At 39.7% G+C, this 6,309-nt stretch overlaps 1 pseudogene; it reads left to right on the top strand.

Moving 5' to 3' along the window:
- The first annotated feature begins 260 nt into the window (after positions 1–260).
- Positions 261–2,916, top strand: LOC112579527 (annotated as a pseudogene).
- The last annotated feature ends 3,393 nt before the right edge of the window (positions 2,917–6,309 follow it).

Genomic DNA, 6,309 nt, shown 5'->3' with positions numbered 1-6,309 from the left:
CACTCATATAACTACCCAGTTGGAATACTGAAGTCTCATTAGTGGATTTGAAGCATGGATTTGATGAAATGAATGGAGTGCTGTGGAAGGATATTGCAAAGTGTCATGTTCCAAAGGCTTGCTCTGTGTGAGATCCGATAGAGCAAACACTCTGAGTAAGGCATCCCATATTTTTCACAAAGCATGTGATCTTCTCAAATTCATTACTGACCCCTTGATTTGCAGCCTCTGACACCTGATCAACAGCTTCATAAGAACACATGGAAAATAGGAACAATGTGAATGAGTTTGTCCTCCTGGGGCTCACACAATATACTGAGATTCAAAAAGTTCTATTTATCTTATTCTTCAGTTCAGTTCAGTCACTCAGTCGTGTCCGACTCTTTGTGACCCCATGAATTGCAACATGCCAGGCCTCTTTGTCCATCACCAACTCCAGGAGTTCACCCAAACTCATGTCCATTGAGTCAGTGATGCCATCCAGCCATCTCATACTCTGTCGTCCCCTTCTCCTGCCCCCCAATCCTTCCCACCATCAGAGTCTTTTCCAATGAGTCAACCCTTTGTATGAGGTGGCCAAAGTATTGGAGCTTCAGCTTTAGTATCAGTCCTTCCAATGAACACCTAGGGCTGATCTCCTTTAGAATGGACTGGTTGGATCTCCTTTCAACCCAAGGGACTCTCAAGAGTCTTCCCCAACACCACAGTTCAAAAGCACCAATTCTTCAGTGCTCAGGTTTCTTCACAGTCCAACTTTTACATCCATACATGACCATACATGAGTAAGATCTTATTCTTACTCATATATATTGTAACCATAATGGGCAATCTGCTTATCATGGTGACCATGGCAGCCAGCCGATCACTGGATTCCCCCATGTACTTTTTTTTTTTTTTGCTTCTTTATCATTTATAGATGATGTCTATTCTACTATCATTGCTCCCAAAATGATAATCAACTTACTTCATGAGAAAAAGACTATTTTCTTCCAGAATTGTGTAACTCAAGTCTTTATAGATCATTTAACTGCTGGTGCTGAAGTCATTCTTCTGATGGTGATGGCCAATGACTGATATGTAGCCATCTACAAACCTCTTCATTATTTGATCATCTTGAATCGGAGGGTGTGTGTCCTCATGCTGCTTGTGGCCTGGGCTGAAGGCCTTCTGCACTCACTGATTCAATTGTTCTTTATTTATCAGCTCCCTTTCTGTGGCCCCAATGTGACTGACAACTTTGTCTGTTGCCGGGAGCCAGCACGGGAGTTTGCACCCATGACAAGGTCATGTGGGAGAGCCCTGATGGGCAAGGCGAGTCAGGGCTCGAGGGGCACCCCCTGGATCTGCCTGAGTGTCTACCCCAAAACCAGAATCTGTCTGTTTTACTATTTTATGACTTTTACCAACTCCTCTGACATTAATGGGGGGCTATCCCCGACCACCTTTCTCTGAAGAAAATTAACTTAGAGCTCTAGTTAATAAGTATCCTGGGCATAATAGGAGTGTTTCAATTCAAACCCCGCTGATGACTTTCTAGCTTGCCTGACAGGTTTACCTGGACTCCTACAGCTACGCATATGATTGTTTACATCCTCCCTACAGCGAGAGGCACAGGAAGCTTAAGATATTAAAATAGTATAGAGCCTCTCAGAGAGTTAGAAATTGTTAGAATAGAACTGGTAGAAGATTTCATTGTTGAGCCAATGCTTGCTGCCAAGTTTCCACATCCCCTGTATTGTATCCTTGGAAGTGTATTAATTAATATAGTTGGTTTATAGAAAAAATAAGTAGTGCCCTTGGTGTTAACAACTTTAGACCCTTAAGGTAATAAATTATTTCCCTTGTTGTAAACCCACTGCACCTCTGCCCTATAGGAATGCAACTTTATCTAACACCTTTGGAGGATGGCGCCAAACTTTAAAATAATTACTCTTAGAGAAAATAAGTCTTATGGTTGACAAACCTTTATCAGAGTCATAAAATGTTAACAGGCCTTCTGGCCAGAAGATGATGTAAATCACCTAAACCATCTGTATACAGTAAGTTTGCAGAAAAGAAAGCCTGGTCTTGATAAGGATCAAAGACTGCTGATTTTGCATGATTTTACACCCCTTATTATCCTCTATGCACAACTTAAGGTATATAAGCTCCCTTTGAAAATAAAGCTACAGGCCTTGCTCAAAGCTTGGTCTCCCCGTGTCATTCTTTCTCTTTCCTTTGCCTTTTCAGGCTGATGCCCTGGAGCACAGGGGCCCTCTGTGTTCACTTTCTTGCCTGGGCTTATAAGACCCACTCGAGAACGTGCCTAAGGTGGGGCACCTTCAGCTATTTGAGAGGGTGCCTGTGGCCTGCGTGAACAGAGCAAGTCCAGTGCTGGGGCTTTATTGGCTTTCTGCGTAAACCAAGGAATATCAGCCTCTTTTCTCTCCTCTATTTTCTTAACTGCAAAATTCTTTCCTTATCTCTTTCTCTGTTTCTCTCAGTTGCCAATGCTGTCCTCCAGAGGGAATCCCTGGATCCAACCGGGGCTGGACCCTGGTAGTCTGTGACATGTACCCTTTACTGAAACTTGCCTGCATTGATACCCACCTCATTAGACTCTCTTTGATAGCTAATGGAGGGGCAATTTGCACTGTTGTCTTCTTCATCCTCTTAGTGTCTTATGGGGTCATATTACACTCCCGGAAGACACATGGTTTGGAAGGGAATCACAAAGCCTTTTACACCTGTGCATCCCATATGATGGTGGTCATTTTATTCTTTGTTCCTTGTATCTTCCTGTATGCAAGGCCTAATGCCAACTTTGCCATTGATAAATCTGTGATGGTGGTCCTAACTTTCATAACTCCTATATTGAATCCTTTAATTTACACCTTGAGAAATGCAGAAATGAAAAATGCCATGAGGAAACTCTGAAGTAAAAATGTGACCTTAGTTGGGAAAGGGGAGTTTTCTATCATGTAGGATGTGAAAGTCATTTTTTTTTCCCCCAGAATCAAAGAATGGTCACTCTCAGTGACTATATTTAGAAAATAATTTCCTTTGGTTTATCCATCCTGTTTATTCTGAAACAACTATATAAATTAAACTTTAAGTGGACTATTTTATAGTCCTGAGAGACCAAGAGAATCACATATCTTTAACCTCTTAGATATATAACATACTGTATTAAGATTCTTTAGTGACAATAACTTTTTTTTTTTTCCTATTTGAAGTTTTTATTAGTGAGTGTTGATACTTCTCTGGTACTGAGAAACATGACCTAGTAGAAAGTTCTCTTTTAGTCCAAGAAAGAGAAATTGAAAATTTAAAATTCTGATTGCTAAAAAAAATATTAATCTAGCAATAAAAATAAATTAATTTAAAATTTCACAGACTTTGTCCATAGCAGAAAATAAAACAATTAGAAATGAACTTTGTTACCTTTATTCTGTAATGGTGGTGTATGGTGGATTTTGTCTATTCAAATGAAGTTTTGCACTGAAAATTTCAAATTTTCAACTTCATTCTGTGCAGTTTTTTCAATTGACCTCTTCTGATACTTAAAATACCTTTAACTCATTCATATCACTTCAGAGTCTGTCTACTTTAAACTGTCTGGGTACAGGTTGTCTAATGCAATAAATATTTAACATTTTAGATATATATATTTTTTTGTTTTATGTAATGAATGACTTTCTAACTCTCTGTAAATGATACGTTGTTGCCTTAAGTGATGAAATCAAATTGTCCTCTCTTTTGCAGCAGCATTTGGCAGTTCAGTTCAGTTCAGTTCAGTCCGCTCAGTCGTGTCCGACTCTTTGCGACCCCATGAATCACAGCACGCCAGGCCTCCCTGTCCATCACCAACTCCCGGAGTTCACTCAAACTCACGTCCATCGAGTCAGTGATGCCATTCAGCCATCTCATCCTCTGTCGTCCCCTTCTCCTCCTGACCCCAATCCCTCCCAGCATCACAGTCTTTTCCAATGAGTCAACTCTTCACATGAGGTGGCCAAAGTACTGGAGTTTCAGCTTTAGCATCAGTCCTTCCAAAGAAATCCCAGGGCTTATCTCCTTCAGAATGGACTGGTTGGATCTCCTTGCAGTCCAAGGAACTCTCATGAGTCTTCTCCAACAGCACACTTCAAAAGCATCAATTCTTCGGTGCTCAGCCTTCTTCACAGTCCAACTCTCACATCCATATATGACCACACGAAAAACCATAGCCTTGACTATTTGGACCTTTGTTGGTAAAGTAACGTCTCTGCTTTTGAATATGCTATCTAGGTTGATCATAACTTTCCTTCCAAGGAGTAAGCGTCTTTTAATTTCATGGCTACAAGTCACCATCTGCAGTGATTTTGGAGCCCCCCAAAAATAAAGTCTGACACGGTTTCCACTGTTTCCCCATCTATTTGCCAGGAAGTGATGGGACTGGATGCCATGATCTTCATTTTCTGAATGTTGAGCTTTAAACCAACTTTTTCACTCTCCAGTTTCACTTTCATCAAGAGGCTTTTTAGTTCCTCTTCACTTTCTGCCATAAGGGTGAGAATCAAATACTGCATTACAAAGATCAGTCTTTCGTTTCCCTCCTGGCTGCACTAGGTCTTCACTGCAGTGCACAGGCTTTTCTAGTTGCAGCCCACAGGCTTCTCTAATTGTGACACTCGGTCTCCAGAATGCACAGGCTCAGTAGTTGTGTTGCGTGGGCTCAGCCCGTGGGCTTAGTTGCTCCACACCTTGTGATATCTTAGTTCCCCAACCAGGGATCAAACCCATGTCCCCTGAGCTAGAAGGAGGATATGTAACCACTGGTCCACCATGGAAGTCCCACAAAGATCATTCTTTAAGGCTCTGGTATTACAAGTTAAATCTTAGAATTCATCCCACAACTTAGATACTAAAATATTACATACACCTTTAACTTTTTTTATTTTTTTCTACTTGTGATTGGGCTCAGTGTACTTAGCAATGTTAGTATCTCTGATTATTGACACATATCAAATTATACCAGACAAAAATCTCATTTATTCTTCAGTGAAGGAAATAAAAATACACTAGATCTTTTAACTAGAAAGGAATCTAATAGAGTGAATTAATTACTTCAAAAATATTATATTGAAGTAACTGACACCTGAATTTGACCATGCTCACTAGAGTGAGGAAGGTATGGATAAGGAAGCTGAACTCAAGACAAAATGCCTTTGCATGAAACTTCCCAAATCATTCCTTTCTCTCGATAAAAAGAAATTACTCTTTAAATACTTTGAAGTATTTTTTCGTATTTATATCTTTAAAAATCGCATAGGATATATGTTCAGATATGGTGTGACATGGATGTATACTCTTCTTTCTTATCATAAGGATAAATAACTTTTCAAAGTACATTTATGGAATAATAATTATTTTCCTGATGCCATTGAAAACCATTATATATATATATATATATATACACATATATACACACACAGATAGATAGATAGATATAGATATAGATAGATAGATAGGTTTCCCAGGTGGCACTATAGCTTCCCTGGTGGCTCAGATGGTAAAGCATCTGCCTGAATCACAGGAGACCTGGGTTCAATCCCTGGGTCAGGAAGATCCCCTGTACTCTTGCCTGGAAAATTCCATGGTCTGAGAAGCCTGGTAGGCTACAGTCCATGTATCCACAAAGAGTTGGACACAACTGAGCGACTTCACTTTCACTTTCAGGTGGCACTAGTGGTAAAGACCTTGCATGCCAAGGTAGAAGACATAAAAGACATGGTTTGATCCCTGGGTTGCATTGAGAAGATCCCCTAGAGGAGGGAGGGAATACTCCAGTATTCTCACCTGGAGAATCCCATAAACGAAGAGCCTGGAGAAGTACAGTTCACAGGGTATCAAAGAGTTGGACAGGACTGAAGTGACTTAGCACAGGAGATATATATATATAGATATAGATATAGATATAGATATAGATATATGTATTTCCATATCTTAGCTTTCCATTCCATTCAATATATACATGAGCCAGTGCTACAGTGTTTAAATTACTGCAGTGTTTCAGATATGTTTGTCATATTAAAAAAAAATCCCAAAATTAAATGGTTTAAAGCATCATCATTCACTTTATTAATTCAGATTTTTTTCATTCAATCTGGAATTTGATAGATAAGTTGTATACTTCAGTCTCAGCGTTTCTCTTGAGGTTGTAGTTAGAAATTCAGAGGCTGAAGACATCAAAAAACTTTCTTCACTCATATACCTGATATACAGGCTGGAAAGACTTGAAAAGTGGGGATTAGAATAGCTGGTACTTCTTGAGATCATAAGAGTGAG

The sequence above is a fragment of the Bubalus bubalis genome, chromosome 16, assembly GCF_019923935.1.
Source record: "Bubalus bubalis isolate 160015118507 breed Murrah chromosome 16, NDDB_SH_1, whole genome shotgun sequence".
Taxonomy (NCBI): Eukaryota; Metazoa; Chordata; class Mammalia; order Artiodactyla; family Bovidae; genus Bubalus; species Bubalus bubalis.
The sequence above is the reverse complement of the archived record's forward strand: the minus strand, read 5'-3'. Positions and strand labels throughout refer to the sequence as shown.